Genomic DNA, 22,056 nt, shown 5'->3' with positions numbered 1-22,056 from the left:
TAAACTTTTATTTTTTCTACTAATGAGAAGTGCAGAACAGGGCTTTTGTAGTCAGGAAGGCCCTGCAGCCCCCTGCTTGGATTCAAGTTACTTTTTCCTGGGTATCCCCTATGTATACCGTTATTAAACTTCTGTTTGTTTTTCTCCCGTTAATCTGTTTTATAGGGGAGTCTCCACCAAGAACCTAGAAGGGTAGAGAAAAATTATTTTTCCTCCCCTACAGTGTTTTGTTTGGTAAGATTTGTATGGTGACAGGCTTGATTCCAGAAATATCCTAATTTTATGTTAAAAACAAAAATTCAACCAAGTAAGTTTGAAGATCTAACTGGCTTTATTCAACCATTCATAAATCTGACAGCATCCTATCTAGCAACTGGAAGGATGTTCCAAAGGATTGTACAAAGTGGAAGCTTTTATAGGTGGGGTGTGGGGCAGAAGTACTATTAGCAAAAGAAAAGAAAAGCTTTTTTTTTTTTTTTTTTTTGAGAGAAAGGGAAGGTGTGGATTTTATCATGCAGACTGTCTCCTCTTCCTCTGGGCAAAGGGAGCGGGTGAGTGACAGATGACTTCATTGGTACTGTCCAGAAAAGTCCAGGCTACTTGATGAGTATTAAGTTTCTGAGGAAAGTACAAACTGCAATTAGGTGAGGGATTAAGTCTAAATCTGGTATCAGGGATACAGGTGACATACTGAGGCCAATTGAGGCCTCAGGTTTTCTCTGTAATACTTAGTGCTTTTATTGCTTTATTTCCTTGATGCACATGTTAGTGTTACTTATTGATTCATTAGCATACTAAATTGTGTCAAGTTTCATAAAACCTCTTCAAATATCAAAAATTCATGGAATTTCCATTGTGACTCAGTGGGTTAAGGATCCAGCCTTGCCATGAGCTGTGGTGTAGGTCGAAGATGCCACTCAGATCCCTTGTTACTGTTGCTGTGGCATAGGCTGGCAGCTACAGCTCCAGTGTGACCCCTAGCCTGGGAACATCCATATGCTGCAGGTGCAACCCTAAAAAGAAAAAAAAAAACAAACCCAAAACTAAACAAATAATTCATCATATATATTCATATTATGTATAATATTTATCATGTTAACATCATTTTATATAATTTACCATTTTATATTATTATGAAATTAAAAATGGTCTAGTTTATATAATTCTCACAAGTAAAAAAGTTGAAAAGTCTTTCAAGAAATAAATAATTTTGGAAAGTTATGTAATAGAAATAAGTACATCAACCCAATTGAAAAATGGGCAAAAGACTTGAATAGACATTTTCCCAAGGATGTACAGATGGCCAACAAGCTCATGAAAAAATGCTCAACATCATTGGTTATTAGAGAAATGCAATTCAAAACTACCACAAGATATCACCTCACACCAGTCAGAATGGCCATCATTAATAAGTCCACAAATAACAAATGCTGGAGGGGGTTGGGAGAAAAGTGAACCTTCCTGCACTGTTGGTGGGAATGTAAGCTGGTACAACCACTATGGAGAACAGTATGGAAGTACCTTAGAAATCTATACATGGAACTACCACATGACCCAGAAATCCCACTCTTGGGCATATATCCAGACAAAACTTTCCTTGAAAAAGACGTAATCACCTACATGTTCATTGCAGCACTATTCACAATAGCCAAGACATGCAGACAACCCAGATGTCCATCAACAGACAATTGGATTAGGAAGATGTGGTATATACACACAATGGAATACTACTCAGCCATAAAAAAGAATGACATAATGCCATTTGCAGCAACATGGATGGAACTAGAGACTCTCATCCTGAGTGAAGCAAGAAAGAGAAAGACAAATACCATATGATACCCTTATATCTGGAATCTAATATATATAGCACAAGTGAACCTTTCCGCAGAAAAGAAAATCATAGACTTGGAGATAGACTTGTGGTTGCCAAGGAGGAGGGGGAGGGAGTGGGATGGATTGGGAGCTTGGGGTTAATGGATGCAAACGATTGCCTTTGGAATGGATTAGCAAGGAGATCCTGCTGTGTGGCACTGGGAACTATGTCTAGTCACTTATGATGGAGCATGATAATGTGAGAAAAAAGCGTATACATGTATGTGTAATTGGGTCACCATACTGTACAGTAGAAAAAAAAATTGTATTGGGGAAATAATTAAAAAAATAAAATTAGGAGTTCCCAAGTTGTGGCTCAGTGGTTAACGAATCTGACTAAGAACCATGAGGTGGCGGATCCAGCATTGCTGTGGCTGTGGTGTAGGCTGGCAGCTACAGCTCTGATTGGACCCCTAGCCTGGGAACCTCCATATGCTGTGGGAGTGGCCCTAGAAAAGGCAAAACACACAAACACACAAAATAATTAAATTAAATTTTAAAAAAAGAAATTAAAGATTTTTTCATTTTCATTTTTCTGAGATATATTTATACAGAACTGTAATCAGAACATCAGTTTCTCAGTTATGTATTTCTCAGTATTTCACCTAATTTTTTCTTTCATTCTGTGTTCATGATTAAATATGATTTAATATTATCATATTTTTCCTTGGAACAGTTTATTTCCTAAAAAATTTCTTCATAAAGCAGACCTAATCCCCAAATAAATTTTATAGCTCTCCTCTCTTTCTTAAGAATTTGAATCACTGTTCTCCATTAGAGTTGGAGTATAAAAGCAGATATACCTCAAGCCTATCTTATGAAGGCTTTGAGTAAGGGAAATACTTTCTCTCTTACTTATTGCTAATTACTGTTCTTAAGTAACTTAGGAATTTTCAAAGTGCTTACTTTGTTGACTTGCAAAGAGGACTTTTCAAGTTCTTTCCTCACCCTCACTTCAAAGAAACATACATGTTCATCTTTTCAAGAGGTATTGAGCTTCTTAAAAATGTTAATGAGGAGTGAAGACAGAATTATTAAATGCTAAAGAAAGAGTTTCCTATTAGCAACTCCATTAATAAGAGTAAATATCAAACCTAACTAAAGCTGACTTGGAAATCTATCAATTGAATTTCATCCTTAACATCTCTAACAAATTTGATATATTGGAAAACAAATTAAAAATTCTATTCTTGGAGTTCCTGTTGTGGCTGAGTGAGTTAAGGACTCGATGTTATCTCTGTGAGGATGCAAGTTCAATCCCTGCCCTCACTCAGTGGGTTAAGGATCAAGTGTCGCTGCAAGCTGTAGAGTGTAGGTCGAAGATGTGTCTGGATCCAGTGTTACCTTGGTTGTGGTGTAGGCCTCAGCAGCAGCTCTCATTCATCCCCTAGCCTGGGAATTTCCACATGCCATGGATGCATCCCTAAAAAGTAAATAGAATTCTATTCATGGTTAAACTGATATGAAAGTAGAATGCAGCAGAATGACTATAGGAGGCTGAATTAGGAAGTTATTGAAATCACTCAAAATATAAAATAAAGTAATATTTTAGCATTTATGTCATATGGTATTCTTTTTGATAGTCTGCAGTCCTCAAAATTTCTGTAATTTTATAGCATTTATGTCATATGATATTCTTTTTGATAGTCTGCAGTCCTCAAAATTTCTGTAAATTTACTAATGTATTTTTCTCTCGATTCTTCACTATCATCTGCAGCCATAGTTACCAAAGACTGCATATTGAGAGTTTTTGCAAATTACCACTGGTGTATCTTCTTTTGATTTTAGTGCCGCTTCAAATGACCGTCTAAACTGGAATATATCTGTCTTTTGTTTAAAAGGGATAGTCAGAAGATATTGAATCTGAGATCTCTCAGTTTCTCTCACTCATCCTAATTTACTGAGATAGAAAATAAATTTCCCAAAAGTTCACCAATTTCCAAAATTTTCTCATTATTATGGAATAACCTCTTTTTTTTTTTTTGTCTTTTTGCCTTTTTCTAGGGCCGCTTCCGGGCCATATGGAGGTTCCCAGGCTAGGGGTCGAATCAGAGCTGTAGCCGCCAACCTACACCAGAGCCACAGCAACACGAGATTCAAGCCTCATCTGTGACCACAGCTCATGGCAAAGCCGGATCCTTAACCCACTGAGCAAGGCCAGGGATCGAACCCACAACCTCATAGTTACTAGTCAGATTCGTAAACCACTGAGCCACAACAGGAACTCCCAGTATTATGGAATAACTTCTGTGGAGCATCTCTGTGGTAGGCAAGGGCAAAGGGAAGGAATTAACATACTAGCATATTCCTATTTTTTATCTACTAATCCAACTTAGTTAAATATTTCCTTCTTTCCTATCTGTTTTTCTACTTATATGCTTATGAAATAAAAATGTGAGGAATACCATTGTTAAAAGAAATATTAATTCATGTACAATATCTCAGGCTTTGGTCAAATTACTTCAGGGAAAGCTAGGTCAGCAACGAAGAGGAGGGTTAATTTCCCAGTGCTGTATGTCCTAGGAATATGTACATGTCCTTGGAATATCCAGCTAGGATAAATCTGTGTTTTATTATAGATTACAGAAAGCAGTAAGGATGAATTTGGGCACCAAGGAAACTGGTTGTAGTCTAAATCTGTGGCATTATTTTAACAATTTAGAATTCTTCTATAGCGTGTTGTCAACAGATTGTGATTTATTAACTGATAAGAAAGCCTTGGATCAGATTGTGATCTTGTGCTAAAACTTAACTTAGTTCTTCCCTTCTGGCAATACTTAAGTTACTAGTGTGACATGAGTCTCTTTGTTCTCTGTGGGTGTGAGTCATCACCTCTGTTTGTCAGATTACCTAAATTCTTTCTGTTTTCCTGAAGTATTTTATGTATCTTAAATATCTCCACAATTTCAAAGATGATGACTTTTCCTCCTCCTTAACAAAATAGTAAATGTTCAAAATAACACACTCAAGTTATTACCACTTCACCAACCTATGCTGGTGTTGCTCATTCATGTGTTTCTCTTTCCTCTCTTTCATGGTACACAAGTAAAACTATAGGGCCAATGTCACCTACTTTTCTCTCTGAATTGCTTCTCTCTCATTTCCTCCAAGATCTCACTATGATAATTAAACACTTTCTTCTTAGGTTTATTCTTTCCTATCACCACTGGTTACTTTCATCAGCATTTTTTTTTTTTTTTTTGCCATGCCTAGGAATATGCAGAAGTTCTTGAGCCAGGGATGAAATCCATACCTCAGCAGTGATAATGCCTGATTCTTAACCTGTTAGGCCACCAGGGGACTCCTTTCATCAGCGTTTTAATAGTCTAGAACCACTATGATATTGAAACAAAACCACCATTACCAAAAACAATAACATCCTCATATTTCCCTCTGAATGTTATCCTGTTTGTCCCCCCAAGTGCTATCAAAACATCAGAACAGCTTTCTCCAATTATTCTTTGCACCTTCTCATGTTATTTTCCATGATATGTGTTTTCTGTGTGCACTCTTTCAACAAATTATATTGATGGATGATCTCAATTAACTTTCGTTACTTAATTTACTATTCAGATACTTTTAGTTTTAAAACATTTATATCTCAATCATGTGTAGATAACTATCCTGAGTTCTTGGTGATCCATATATTATTTTATTTGCGTATTTTATTTTAGTTTTCCACAGATTTCTCACATTCTTCAAAATCAAACTCATTTTGAGCAATTTTGCTTTTTTCTTTCTTTCTGTAGCTTAATAAATAGAATATATTTTATTTTCCTTTTATTTGATTTCTTCTACACTGTTACTGTTAGGTGGAATAATGGACTATGAAGATTTCCATACTCTAATGTTCATAAACTTTGAATATATTTGCTTACATGGCCAAAGGAACTTTGCAGATATGATTAAGTTTAAGACCTCAAGATGAGGATATCATCCTGGATTAGCTGGGTAGGCCCAATTTAATTATGATTCCTTACAAGGGAAGGATCTTTCTGGACCCTGGTTAGAGAAAAATGAAACGTGAAAAGAATCTAATTACACTTTGTTTCTGGTTCTAAGATGTAGCAGCTATGTACATGGACTGAATAGAGACTTCTAGGATCTAAGGTTGGCTCCCAGTTGAAACAAACAAAAAAGATCTCAATCCTACAACCCCATGAAACTGAATTCTGCAAACTCCAAATAAGTGGGAAACACACTTTCCTTTATAGCTTCCAAAAAAGAATGTAGCCTGCAGACCCACAGATTTTAGACCAGTGAGATCTCTGCTGAATTTCTTGTTTATAGAACTATAAGATAATTAGTTTTGTTTTAAGCCACCAAGTTTGTATAAAGTGTGCATTTATATATATGTGTGTGTGTGTGTATAATATATATGCAGCAACAGAAAACTAACACATTTATTGCCCTATCTAATGAATTTTGCTAAATACTCCTTCAGACATTCTCAAGTCGATCTGCTTATTTTTATTTTTCTTAACATATTAACTCAGGCCATCATCATTTCTTACTTGAATTACATCCAGAAAGGTTGTCAAAGACTTGTGAATGGGCAAAATAGATTACTGAGTTCCCTTTCTGAGTGTGGTTTTGCAGAACTTCTGGAGATTAACTGATTCTATAGCATATGAGTCTTTGGTCTGGCTGAGTTTCTTTTGAATAATCTGTTTTACAGTTCTACAAAGGTGAAGTTAACTTGGTGAAATTCATCGCAAGGCGAAAAATTCTTGAACATAGAAACATGTACTATTAATATAATCAGTTTCTTTAGAAAAGATAACCCTATGTATGAGCTTTTTGCCCTAAGAGATAATTACCATTTTCATCTATTAGCAAATGAATTTTGGCATGCATTATCCTAATGGAGGAAGAGAAATGATACCTTCTGGCTTGGGCCAAGGGCAAGAGTAGGAGGCCATCCAACTAAATGATCAGAAATGCCAAAATAAAGTTGCTAGACTCAGTTATGGCATCTTACTGTTACCCTCATTAGTTCATAAGCTAAAAATGTTTGATGTATATTTATTTTACATTATATATCTTTGCTTTAACTCTTTGAAAATTTATACTTCATCACTTAGTATGTGAAAGTCATAATATTATTACACGGAATGATTCTTGATCTCATCACAGAAAGAATTCAGAAACAAGATAGAAATTGAGAAAAAGTAAGGATTTATTTTTATTCTTTTCTTTCGGCTGCACTTGTGGCATATGGAAGTTCCTGGGCCAGGGATTGAACCTGTACTACAGCAGCAGCAAGAGCCACTGCAGTGACAATGATGGATCCTTAACCCACTGAGCCAGAGAGGAACTCCAAGTGAGGGTTTATTTAAGTGAGAACTATGCCTCCTGAGGGGAGTCAAACTGACAGGTGAGCAGCTACCTGCCATTTCTTTGGCAAGTAGATTATGAAGGGCATACAAATGAATGGGCAGAATATCATTGGGAAGGAGAGGTTTGAGGGTTGTATTCCCTGATTTTCATTCCAGCTCCACCTTCCCAAAGGGAGGATGGATTTTTATCTTTATTTAGCCTTGTTCAGAAGTTTTCTCCAAGGTTAATTTTATTGTAATGAGGGTGTAATGAGTAACAGATTACATTCAGATGCTGGAGATTCATGCTTTTCCCCACCTTTCTTTGTCTGCCTCCAGGACACTTATCATCCCCAAATGTGTGGTTTCTTGTCAGTCTGGAGGTCCATGTGTTAGGGCTTTGCCTTATTCCCTAAATCCCTGCCTGCAGAGCAGCAAAGAATTGAAGCAGCAGGCATTAAGGAGAAAGCTCTCCAGGTGGGCGTGCTGCCCTGGGATCCAAGCACAGCCAGTCAGAACCAAAGGGAACCCCCTTAAAGTGACAGCATCATGGTCCTAGAGTTACAGCTTTCCTTGGGTTGCTTTAAGAAGGGATCACTTGGTCCACTGGAATGAAAGCCCTGCCGCTCCGGGTTGCCTGGACACCACAATAGAGTCCACCCAAGTTCATGGGAGAGGAAGTGTGCAGATTTATTTACACCCTCAAAGAGAGTGGGCTGCCCTGGGAGTAGGGCCTGGCCCTGATTTACAATTGGATTTTTCTTATATCCCCATGTCCTGGATTGGAATGGAGACCTGATTTTTCCTGCCCTGGCCCACTGCACATGTGTAAGGTCTGAGTATTGATTGGTCTCTATTTGGGGCGTATTTGATCTTCTGATTGGTCTCAGGAAGGCCACCTTCTTTTCATGGGGAACAGGTTGGAGAGTCCCTTGATGTAATGCCTGCTAGGCCCTGTTGCTCAAGGTGGGGTGATGATAAGGGTATGGTAATTCTTGTCTTGGTCAGAGCTTTGGGTTTAATCTCCTTGAAGGGGACTTGAAGCCAAACCCATGGACACCCTCCCCAACCCCCACTGTTGACAAGATGTGTGGTTTCCTGCCTCCTGGCCTGTTGCCTCCCTTTTCTCTGCTCATACCTAATCTGCCTGCGGTAACAATATCACAAGTAATTTCCTGCTTGAAAGTGTTAGTAGCTTGCTTTTCTCTCATAATAAACTCTAAACTTCTTAAATTAATGTGAAGATCCAACTATAAATGGAGATCTAGAAATTATTCATCTTTGGACAAGCTCTCTTGAGTATATCATTTTTTACAGCTTCTTGCCTGTGTCACACGCTGATTCGCATCTTAATTTTACCTGCAACAAATTCATCTGCTTTCCCTTCCTTTTCCTTTCCCCTGGCTAGCTCCTGCTTGATATTTAAGCTTCGTTTTAAATGTTCCTTCTTTCTGGAATTCTTCTTGGACACTAACCCTAGAAAGCCATTTCTATGTATCCCCTAATATTCTGTACTAACATTGCATACAGTTTACTCCTTGTTTCACTATCAACAGACTAAAACTACTTTTAATACACTAATTGTTTCTTCGCAACATACATATCCTTAATATTTGACCTAGTGTATGGTACACATGTGCTTAAAGATTTAATGAATACCTAACATGAATCTTTCTTGTTAACTTCTGTTATCTCTTATGCTGATGCTCTGTTGCTTAAACTAAATGTGCCATATAAATTCAGTACTTCTTGTACACAAGGTATTCACATTCCGTCTGCTTCCATGACCTAATTCAAACTCATTGTAAATATATTAATTATTTTTATGATACATTTGATTTTCCTAGAGAAAAAAACATGGTGAATTTGGAGAGACCTAAATTATGTTTTAAATCCAATAAATATATTCTTTGTTAAATATATATGAAAGAATCATAAAATATAACATGTTATTAAACAAATTCCAGAGTTCACTGAATTATGATTCTAGATTTCTGAAAAAACAGTACTTAAATCATCTATCACTCTAACTTATACTAAACTTCAATGTTTAAAACAAGTATTAATATGTGATTTAAGGAATAAATATTTATAAAATATTTTAAATAGTCAATTACCTGCCTTCATTATAAAATTCAAAAATTATAAACAACTATAGCATATGATGTGACAAAAATTTCTTCTGCTCGAACATGGAAAAATGTCTTGTCGTAGGGACAAATCATTATACACATGATCTTTTATTTTTCAATATTTGTCATGATGCAGAAACAATTGAATAAATATGCAAGAATTTCCTTTTTCATTTAGCTCCTACACTTCTATCTAACTTGTTTAGGAAGTCCAGCATATTTTCTGACTTTATGTTATTCTTTTCTTTTGGTATCTAAAGGACTGATAAGAAAAGAACTACATGAAAGGGAAACAAATCACCATTTTCCACTAAGTTTTTAGGGAAGGAGATTGATTCCCTACCTTCAGTATAAATCAAAAGAGAGCTGTCTGTTGACAACTTACAGTGTTCTGACCAATGCTTCAGAAATTTATAGTCTGTAAGTTTCAAAAATCTTTCAGAAGTACTCTACAGATTTCAAGCCTATGGAATTTTAAAGTATAGTTTTTGTGATTTCAAAGCCCCATTATTCCTCCTCTCCACCATACTCCTTATAAAATAGTGAGATAGAAAAAGATTAGTCAGATTTCACAGTAGTGAAATATGTTTTTATATTAAAAGAAGGAAAAAATAATTACTCAAATGAGGAACTGGGGAACTGGGCAAGATGAAATTTTAGAAAGTAGGACCAGATAATCATTAAACACGATGCACATTGTACCTCCTTTTTTTTGCTTTTTAGGGCTATACCTGCAGCATGTGGAGGTTCCCAGACTAGGTGTCTAATCAGAGATACAGCTGCCAGCCTATACCATGGCCACAGTAATGCGGGATCCAAGCCTTGTCTGTGACCTACACCACAGCTCAAGGCAATGCCAGAACCTTAACCCACTGAGTGAGGCCAGGGATTGAACCCACAACCTCATAGTTCCTAGTTGGATTCATTTCCACTGTGCCACAATAGGAACTTCTGTACCTCCTTTTTATAACCTATGGGTTGGAGGTCATCAAGAGGATATGACCGGAGTTCCCACTGTGGCTCAGTGGTAACAAACCCGACTCGTATTCATGAGGTTGTGGGTCCCTGGCCCTACTCAGTGGGTTAAGGATCTGGCATTGCTGTGGCTGTGGTGTAGGCCAGCAGCTACAACTCTAGTTCAGCCTCTAGCCTAGGAACTTCCATATGTCATGGTGGTGTGGGCATTTTAAAAAAAAGGAAGATGTGACCACTGGTTGACCAGAAATCCAGTAACCTCCTTACTCCCTCTCTATCCTTGAAATACATATTTTATCCACTGTCACCACACCAGGAGACCCTTTAAGGATGCAGACCTGAGAGAGTAATGTGTTATTGAGCCCATTAGGACTAGACATATGACTAAACCCAACCAAGGCCTCTATATAATCTAAGAACCTGAAGGTGGTGTAGACATCTATTTATCTTGCAGCTGTCAAGGCAAGCCTCACATGGAAGTTCTCTTATTAAAATTGTATCTGAGAAGGAAATCCTAAGTTGGCCAGAGAGGCCAATGGCCAACTTAGGTGGCCTCTCTGTGGGGAGGGGTGGCCCACATGTTAGATGATCATGGACCACTGCATGGGTACAGGGATGGGCCCAAAACCCTGGTTGGTTTTAATGCATTTGCTCCTTGGTTTTAATGCATTTGCTCCTTGAGGTAGAGCCCTTCACAAAGGAAGAGTGTGTCATGATAAGAATGTCCCTTCCTATCAAGGGGTGGATCGAGAGTATGTTCCATCCACCTACCTCTTCCATGACTCACGCTCCCACTTTGACTAGGTGGCAGCCTATTTATAGCAGAGGAGCTCCCTGTCCACCACCCCACTGTCTCTAGAATAACAAGTGATACTAGGCCTACAGAATATGTATATCTTATAAATGCCCCCTTTTCTATTTCTGTGGCGGCCCTTGCATCCTGTGGAGAGATACTAGGGAAAATTCTGACTGATGCCTGGAATAGGGATGGGTCTAGCTGGTGCAACCTACTCACATGAACTGCTGTTGCTCTTCAGCCCAACACTGACACCATCTGGAGAGAAATAAGAATGATCCACAGCTGCCAGTAGCTGAACTCAGTGGTTTGACTGGTGATCACTCAGCCCTGGCCATTAATCTTTTGCAGTAACAGTTGGGCTGTTGTAAAGTAGGGGGTGGATGATCACGAATAAGCCCTTATGGGATCAGAATATGTCAAAAGGTATTGGGTTCATCTATAAGAGCCTCAGACAACTCTCACCATCTTCCACGTTCTTGGCTTATAAGGCTCTGACATTCCGCAGCAATCTGGAAGCTGATGCTGTAGCCCAGGTACAAGCTCTAGTAGCTGACCCTTTAGTAGACACAGTAGACTGGATGCATAGGCAGAGCAACTGCTGCAGCACCCAGAGTGGATGGCGTATTGCCGAGGATGCCAGATTGCCCTTATAATGTAGTAACTCAGTTAATGTAATAATAGCATGTTCCATGAGTTTTATTTTTTATTTTTTATCAAAGTGTAGTAGATTTACAATGTTGTGAAAAATTTCTGCTGTACAGCAAGGTAACTCAGTAATATTTTTTCTTATTTTTATATATTCTTTTCCATCATGGTCTATCCCAGGATTTGGAGTTCCATGCACTTTACAGTAAGACCTTTTGTTTACCATCCTAAATATAATAGTTTACCTCTACTAACCCCGGTCTCTGAGTCCATCCTACTCTCTCTCACCTCCCCCATGGCAACCACAAATCTGTTCTCTATGTCTGTGAGTCTGTTTCTGTTCTATAGATAGGTTCCTTTGTGCCATATTTTAGATTCCGCATATATGTGATATCATATGGTATTTGACTTTCTCTTTCTGACTTACTTCATCTAGTATGAGAATCTCTAGTTGCATCCATGTTGCTGAAAATGGCATTATTTTGTTCTTTTTATGGCTGAATAGTGATGCATTATGTATATGTACCATATCTTCTTATTCCATCCATTGGTAGATATTTAGGTTATTTCCATGTCTTGGCTATTGTGAATAGAGCTGCTATGAACATAGGGGTTCATGTATCTTTTTAAATTATAGTTTTGTCCAGATATATGTCCAGCAGTGGGATTGCTGTTTCATATGGTAATTCTATTTTTTAGTTTTCTGAGGAACCTCCATAACGTTTGCCATAGTGCTTTTACCAGGGTACATTCCCAACAACAGTGTAGGAGGGTTCCTTTTTTTCCACACCCTCTCCAACATTCATTATTTGTAGACTTATTATGATGGACATTCTGACTGGTGTGAGAATATAATTTTGTAATTTTGATTTGAATTTATCTAATAATGAATGTTGGTGAGCATCTTTTCCTGTGCCTACTGGCCATCCATATGTCTTCTTTGGAGATATGTCTATTTACGTCTCCTGCTCATTTTTTTTTGATTGGGTTATTTGGGTTTTTTTGTTGTTGTTGTTGTTGACTTGTATGAGTGGTTTTTATATTTTGGGGATTAAATCCTTGTTGAATGAGATAAAGATGCATATTCTTATCACTTTTATTCAACATAGTATTTTTGGAAGTCCAAGCCATACCAGTAAATTTAAATAAAATTTTCAAGTATTTTAAATAAAAATGGTAATAATGCAAACTTTAAAAAAATCTATATTACAGTATTTCAATGAAACTATACTCTAGTTAATATATAAAATGCATGTTTCATTTGAAATAGCTAATTCTGCATGAAATTATAGACCAGACTTCTCATTTTAAAAATACAATGTGAGTCTCTAACTCTGTCAACATAGTAATTAAGTATCTAATAATGGATAATGATATTCCATATTATTCCTTTATTTTTCTTGATGAAAAAAATTACTGAATATAGTAGGGAGCCTATAGATGTTAATGTATTGCTAATGAGATAGAAAAATAATTTGGAGATGTTATTTGAAGTAGTACTGACAAGAAATTTCCTGTTAAGACACTTTCATTAGCATCAATTTAATCAACTGATGAAGTATTTCTTAATTGTTAGGTTTTACCATCTGAAATTTCATCAAGAAAGAAAAAATTTAAATGAGTATCAAATTATTCAGCAAGAGAAACAAAGGAAGTACCTATTACAAAGAGCCAAGTATAAAAAAAAAAAATACTGTCAAAAAAATGCATCGCATACATTTCATAGTCAACTCACATCCATGGATTTTACTGTTTGCTCTCAGAGTACATTTTAAAAAATTAGAGGGCCAATTTCTCAGGATAACAAAAGATACTTTACTCTCATTCCCAATGAAAAAAATGCACATTTAATAGTTGGTTTGCTGCCTGGAAAGTTTTTCTTGTGAATTCTGAAACTGGCCCCATACAAAGAGAAGGCAGTCAAGAGAAAGAGAGGAAAGAGGCAGACCTCTGCAAAAGGTAGGTAGAAGTTTAATAAACATGGGAACTTCCTTACAAGGCTTGTCTGGGCAGCCCCAAGGTGAGTAGATCTCCACACCTGCCTGTAGAATCTTAAGAATTTATTTAGAGTACATAACTGGGTTCAGTCACATATATGGGTCAGATGATTTCAACAACACAATACTTCCTCACGGCTGTGCCCTTGAAGTGGCTCCCAGTGTAGGTAGAATGTGCTTTCCAAGAACAGGGTAGGGAGCAAACTGTTTCCATTTGCCTAGGTCCAGCTCATGATTCAATTGCTAGTCACATCCTCATGGCTGCCTTTAACAATTTATAACAATTTACATTTCCTCTGAAATGTGCTCTGAGGTTTCATTAGCATGGAGGTGGCTCATTTGACAGCTTTCTGGCTATATCTGTAGCCTGATTTCTAGTTGTTAATGTGGCTGCAGTTTTAGAAGTTTGACCTGGTTGTACATACCACAAATGTTGGCACACTGTCAGGCATAAAGAGATGGACCAGGGTGCAGAAGAGGGGTACAGAAAATATGCCAGACTAGGACCTCCTCCCACTTTAAATGGTACACGTTCTACTCCTGGTATCATGCATTTTGACAACTCCAGCTTGTAATAGGACAAGTAGATCCCAGTGGAGACTGAGTAGTGCCTCTTCATCCAGGGGTACAAGATGAAGTGGCACATCACAAATATCAGTGAGATAATGCCTTTCCCAGGCACTGGTGTTCTCAGCACATAGCACATTGATCTATGTCAGGGTGGTGGTTACCTCTCATAACTTCCATACTTTAAGGCTGCTGGGTATCTCAACAGGGGTTCTCAATCCAGAATAGGGTGCAATGGACCCTACTGGTTGGTCATTCAAATTTATTAAAGCCTGGGATAGTATATTAGTCCACCCAGCCAAGGTGGTTTTACCTGCTGGTAATTTAATCTGCTGCTTAACATTCCTTTTTTCCTTTCTACCAACTCTACTGCTCACAGGTTATAGGGGAGATAGAACCTCCAGTAGAATTAGTAGTCATATTTAACAGTGTAATTAGTAAAGTCTTCTGAGGCAAAAGCATCATTTTAGTAATTCTTTTTTTTTTTTTTTGTCTTTTTGCCTTTCCTAGGGCCGCTCCCATGGCATATGGAGGTTCCCAGGCTAGGGGTCTAATCAGAGCTTGTAGCCACTGGCCTATGCCAGAGCCACAGCAACGCGGGATCCGAGCCACATCTGCAACCTACACCACAGCTCACGGCAACGCCGGATCTTCAACTCACTGAGCAAGGCCAGGGATCGAACCCGCAACCTCGTGGTCCCTAGTCGGATTCGTTAACCACTGAGCCACGATGGGAACTCCCATTTTAGTAATTCTGACATGGATATAACAAGGTAGAGACATGAAGATTATCTAGTTTAGCCAACCTATTTTATAAATAAGAAGTCTGTGAGCTGAGACTTACAGAAGCTATGAAAAAATATTATATAGCTAGTTATTATAATTATTGGCAGAATTATGGCCAAAACCTAAATTTTCTGACTCCCAATCCACTATTCTGTTTACTGTGTCATTCTGGACTGCCTATATAATTAAAAAATAACATCAATTTAAAAAAATCTTCAAATAAAACATTTTAAGTTTATATTAATATAAAGTAAGAATAATTTTATTTACATAATACTATAGATTTGTAAACTACTTCACACAGGGAATAAAATCAGGTATTTGTAATTTTTAAGTAAATTCCCTGGTTACTTATAAGTGAATATTTGAAATACCATCAAAAGTAAGAAAAAATGTGGGAAAATGTGTATTTTCGCATTCTTTAAAAAGAAACCAAGTATCCTTCCTACTGGGCACATAATAGGAAGCAGGAACTGTGCAAGGCACAGGGAAATCAAACCAGAGAGATAAGTGAGTTTTATATCATGAGTTATTTTATTAATTACAGCAGGAAGATGAAAATTTTCCTGAAAACTATGAGGTGCCATTCTATCTGCTGGTGACAATGAAGGCCAGCATTGTTTTTTACATAGATTCCTCAGATTACATGAAGGATGAAATTCAAAGCAAAAAGCAAAAAAAATGTGGGATTAGTAATCAGAAAATTGACTTTTAAGTTTATAAAGCAGTCATTTGCATTTGACTAGGCAGTGATAATGGAATTGGAGAGGAAGGGAAGGGTCAAAGAAATATTAAATAAATGAGATGCTGGTCTTTGATAATTAATGGAAAAAATGAGAAGGAAAACCCATTAAGGACAAATCCTTGATGGTAGGCTTTAGTTATGTGGGTCTTTAATGCATTTAGAAATCTAGAAAATAAAGAAGAATTAAGAAAAATTGGACATAAAAAATAATAAATTACACCATAGACACCAGGTATCTGTGACTCATTCAAATGATGATATCATATGAGTAGAATTTAGAAATACAGATCTAGAGGAATAAATTTTGGAAAGTATCGCTGTGTAAGTGGTAGCAGAGTTTTGAATGTAGAAGGGATCTCCTAGGAGTTGTGTCTAACTCTAGAAGAAGCTGAGGCTGAGGATGAGAGACTCTGATCTACATTTCCTTTTAAGGGACAGACAAGCTGAGGAATGGCAACTGGAAAATGAAATAGCGGAGTAACTGAAATAGGGATAAAAGCATGCAGAACAGAGATGTGAGAATGCTTCAAACACGTGGTTAGCTCAGAGTTCTTATTTACTGATATAGTTCCATTAAGGGTTAACTTAAAGGGCAGTGCTATTGTTCTGCATGAGGAATGGGCATGGTGTTCTTTCTGGGGAATTTTTTCTTTTATTTTCTAGGAATAAGGTCTTAGGACCAAAATGCTATCTTCAGCTAGAAGGGTTTGTGGTATATGAACCCAGAGGAACGCTAGGCATTAACGCATGCGGGGTCTCCACTGCCTACCCCACCTTGTCCCCATTAACTTCTATCACCATTACTTTGTCAGAGTGTGAACTGTGGACAGCCTGCATCGTAATTACCTAATTCAACTCTACTGAATCAGAATAAAGTGAGTGGGTGATGTCCTGGTTAACTGCACTGAAAACAAGTACCTTTTTATGATTGTTATGGTTCATAAAATTTAGACAATTAATTTAGATATGAAATATAAACATGCACCCAAGAAAGCAGGGCCATAAATTCCATGGTCTAAACCTTCCTCATTTAATATGATAGCCAGTAGCCGCTAGCTACATGTAGCTATTGACTACTGAAACTATTTCTGGTGTGTGGAGAATAGGGTTTGTAATTTTATATAATTATAATTAATTTAAATTTAAAAACAAATAGATACTGCAAAATGTTTGGATATATTTGGAACAACTTGGTTATGTGAACCGATTTTTTCAACTATAAATTTTATAAATAATTCAAATACAAATTAAATATTTTTTATCAAAATCTGTCATCTGAATTGGTTGATTCAGCACTGTGTATGAGTACACACTGGATTTCGAAGATCTGAGGTGAATAAACTACACATATTACTAATAATATTTATCTTGATCAATATTAAAATGGCAGTATTTAGCCTATATTGTTTAAAAGAAAATATATAATATATAAACTTAATAAATATATATTTGGTATTTACTATTCTAATTATATTAAATTCATTTATATATTATATAATATGCTATATATGTATAAAAATAATATATAAATATGCAAATAATATAGAAGTAAAATATATTATTACAATTATTTTTCCTTTTTTTTTACTGTTTTTAAAATAGCATATATGGTTCACATTTTATTGCTACCTAATGGCTTAAAAGTGGCCTTCAAAAATTTCAGTGGCTTAAAACTCTGCACATTTATTATCTCTGCTTCCATGGGTCAGAAGTCTTGACACAGATTAGCTGTGTCCTCTGCTCAGGGTCTCAGAGTTGAGGTGTCAGCCAAGCTACAGTTTCATCTGGGGGCTGGCTGGGGCAAAAATCCCTTTCCAAGCTCACTGTGGCTGCAAGACTGGGATCTTCAGTGCCCCTAGACATTTCAGAGTTCTCTGCCATGGAGACCTCTCCATAGCCAATTCATGCATAGGCAGTTGACAAAACGGCAGCTTGCTTCAGGACCAGTGAGAGCAAGAGCAACTTGAGTGAGTTGGAGATTCATGTAACATGATGTCAGGAGTGACATTCTCTCACTTTTGCAATAAATTGGAATCTAATCACAGGAGAGAAATCCCCTTACCGCTGCCATATTCTGTGAGTTAGGAGCAAGTCTTAGAACTCCTTCACACTGAAGAGAGAACAATGAACACCAGGAAGCAGATATCATTGCTGGTTAGTGTAGGGTTTGTCTGACACAGATCTGAGTAGTAACACCTGTCAACTTAATGTCACTAGGAGACCACATTGTCAGTTAGCATATAAAATTCACTTGTTGCTGAGTTTTTATGAGATTGATTGAAGTTAACTTCTACCATCCTCTTGCAACAACTCTGCATTACATATAATCATGACTGGAAATTAAGGTAAATGTATAAAAGCAAATAAAACTGTTTCCAGCTATGTCACTAGGGTTTTTTTGGTATGTTTGTTTTTTGTTTTTCCATTTTTGGCCACACCCCAAGCACATGGAAGTTCCCAGGGCAGGAACTAAATCTGAGCCACAACAATAACCGAAACCCAGAGCCACAGCAGTGACAATGCCAGATCCTTAACCTGCTGAGTCACTAGGAAACTCCCTATTTCACTTGTTGATAGGATGACAATCACAGAAAAAGACTATAAAGATAAGTATGAATATGTAAGAAGCTCTGAACTTAAGATAATTCTTCTATTGAAGGAAAACTTAAGGCCATTTCTCTTAGACAAAACCAAGTCTTCTCAAACAATGGATATATTTATTGTGCTTATCACGTTTAACTCACCTTTCAGCAACTCTAGATTCATTTTAATAGACCATTAGGAAAATTTTATAGAAAAATTAATTTTTTATTAAGGAATCATCTCTGTCCTAATCCTCTTTTGCTGATAGTCATTTTGTGCTAATATAAATTTCCTGAGAGGAGAATTACATTGTTCTGTAAGAACCACACATAATAAACAGAACAAAAGAACAAGTTTACATGGCACAAAAGATCTGTGGAATAAATTACACTTTGTCTAATATATGAGGATCCCCTGAGACTGGACATATAGTCCGTAAGTTGAAAGGAAAAATGGAATCACTAGAGGAATGAGTCTTCTTCTAAGAAACTGAGTTTGCACAGAATGATTTCAACAATTTCAAGTGTTTATAGTGATAGAGATTCTTGTCAGCTCGAGGAAGTATGGACTGTTTGAGTATGCTTACAAGAGATTAGTAATTTGTATTTCCGATATCACTAAATCATACTTATGAGGTGAAACCTATTACATTTGTGATGCTTTCTGCTGTCGTACTAGACAAAGCTGAATCTAAATGGAGTGAACAGTAGCTGTTCAAGTAAGGCACTGATACAGTATATGTTAAATGGAAAGTAGTATTCTTCATATTGCATAAAATTTCAGTTGCAAATTTGACTTAATTATATAGGTTCTTTATACCTATATAGTTACTCTTCCTTTTCATTGATAATTTTGATCTTTTTGGCTTAATTTAGATAATTTTTCTAAGTTATGAAGCACTAATAATTATTTGTATATTGTATCTTTATATCAAATAAATTAATTAATAGGTCATAGTATAACATTTAATAATAATCAAATTTAATAAAAATTATTGCTAATGTAAATTCAGGATACATTTACCTTGGGTCATTTATCTCTGGGTATATGTCAACATTTATTAAGAACAAAACATAGATTATTTAAGAGAAGAGTGGAAAAATACCAACATATGCTCATAGTTACATTTTAAGGGTTACTGTTTGTATGTGGTATATTTATAAAATGGACATCTGAAAGAAGTCACTTAGGGAAATATAGATATTTGAAAAATATCAATTTACGTGTACTTTTATGTTTATCAGGTACTATGAATATGTAAAAAATAAGAGACAGTTACAATTAGTTTCCACATTATTCTCAAAGAACAATGCTCCCCCCCAAAATAGGCTATTTCAAACTGAGGACATAGTACTACAAATAACTGTCTGATATTTAAGAGACTACTTTTTTAGTTCTTTTTTATGAACTAAATAATTTCAGAAAATTTTAAAAATTTGCATTAAGATTTTCAATTTGACATTATAATAGCAAATGCTAAAATACAACTAAAGTTGATGGTTGAAGAAATGTATTCACAGGAAAATCAACAATGTTTACTTTCTCAGCACTAGCAGTAGGGTGGCGTGGCTAATTTCACTCAATTAATGGTTGATCTATTCATTTATGATTTGATATTATGTTGATAACTTTGGAGATGCCATCAAATCATATTTGTTTAGAAAAGGTGAACAAATAATCTCACTACTTGAAATTATATTGCAGTATAATACATGATTTTATTTTATGCAGTTATATATCATATTATAATATTTATTGTTTCTTTGAATTATTGCTGTGTAAATAACCAGCCCCAAATTTAGTTGTATAAAATAATTATCTTATCATTTTTCATAGTCTTGTTTGTCAGGAATTTGAGCAGGGAATGGCTGGCCTGTTATGTTTCCCATATTATTAGCTGTGCTCCTCAATCAGCTGCATTCAGCTGGTGGTTGAGCTGGGATGGAACATCCCTGATGCCTTTTCTCACCTGTCTGATATGTTATGAATCCTTCCTATTGTTAGCTTTGACCTGCTTACAGCGTGGTGCCCTTGAAGTAGTTGAATTTCTTATAAGACAACTAGATTCATGAAGGAAAATGGTAGTCAATGATTTTAAAGGCATAGAATACACACTGTCACTTATGCTGTTTTCTGTTGGCCAAAAGGAGTCAAAAGTTAGCCCAAATTCAAGTTCTTCAATCTTATTAGAAATGATTTGATTTCTGCCTGACTGTATCCTCTTTTGTCCTCTCCATTCCCACTAGACTCTGGAGTAGGCATCTTTTTATTGTTTTTCAAGCTTTTGTTATCTAGGTGCTTCACACATTTTTCCTTTTACTAAGATTGCTTTCATGTGGCACCACATAAAGTTTGCTCTTTCTTTAGTTTTCAAAAACCAGGAAAAATATCACCTGTAGCATGCCATCTTTGATCACCTTCTTTTAGTAGCATCCCATTCAGTTCTTGATTATCTTTTATTCATAATTTTCTTCATTATTTATAATTATGTTCATACATATACATACAAATATATATTTTAGTTATTTATCCAATTGCTCATTGTTCATGGTCTTTTCAATAAGAATATAAATCCACAAGGGAACAGCAGTTACTGTTTTATAATTTTTTGTTTACAACATAAGTAGCATACAGTTGTTGCAAGTGGTGTTTTCTTAATAAGTATTTGAATTAAAAAAATAAGAAAACATCTTGATAATTTAATGTTAAATGAAAAAAGGACACAAAATTGAATATGTAGAATGACTGCGTGTGTGTGCATGTGTGTGTGTAAAGAAAGTCTGAAAGATTCACTGAATATTATTTTTTTATCTTTGAATAATGATATTATTGGCAAATTAATCTTATTTCTATTTTTCAGTTTAAAAACCCTACATATAGGTATCAATATGAAGTGTTATGTAATAGCAATTTTTAAACATAATTAATTTTTTTCTAATTAAAATTATTTTCTTATAAGTTTTGAATTTTTTCTCATATTACTTTTATACTTTTGATACCTTGTGTGCCAGATGAGTCTGAATTCTCAATTCTTATGGCTTACTTGTGCTGAATTCTTCTGTTTTACTACAGCATGCAAGTAACTCTTGCTATGGTTTTATATAAATTAAAGCCAATTTTTAGTGTTATTAATATATTAGTTTTCTTTGGGGGTGCATTCGAGTAACTGTATAAGCCAGAGCGAAAATTAATTCCCACATTGCCCTTGGCATTACACTTCCTCCTTCTACTGTTTAGTAAAAATGGATCACATAAATGTTAAATTTGTGCTGTTCTGCTGACAGTGAAACTTAAGGAAAGCACCCATGTTATTAGGCTAAACTTAGAAGAGCTGGAGAAATTTCTCTATTGTAAGAGAAATGTGATCTTTGCAGAAAGTAAATTGGCTAGGAGAAATTCAATGAGGTGCCATCTAAAACGTGTAGATAAAGTAAAGAGAGTGCTTTGTAGAAGCTGTGAGAAAGCAATTTAGATATTCCTGGTGATAGCTCAGGTGCTTGGACGCCTAGAAGTCATCTAAATCTGAAACTGCTTGAAGGATACTGAACAGGAACACGCTGTCTTGCATCATTTTTGTGTTTATCTTTGCTTATTGATCGCCATCACTGTTAACCTTTTCATTGTTTATTGTATCATT

The sequence above is a fragment of the Phacochoerus africanus genome, chromosome 10 (genome assembly GCF_016906955.1).
Source record: "Phacochoerus africanus isolate WHEZ1 chromosome 10, ROS_Pafr_v1, whole genome shotgun sequence".
Taxonomy (NCBI): domain Eukaryota; kingdom Metazoa; phylum Chordata; class Mammalia; order Artiodactyla; family Suidae; genus Phacochoerus; species Phacochoerus africanus.
Note: the sequence above shows the minus strand (reverse complement) of the source record.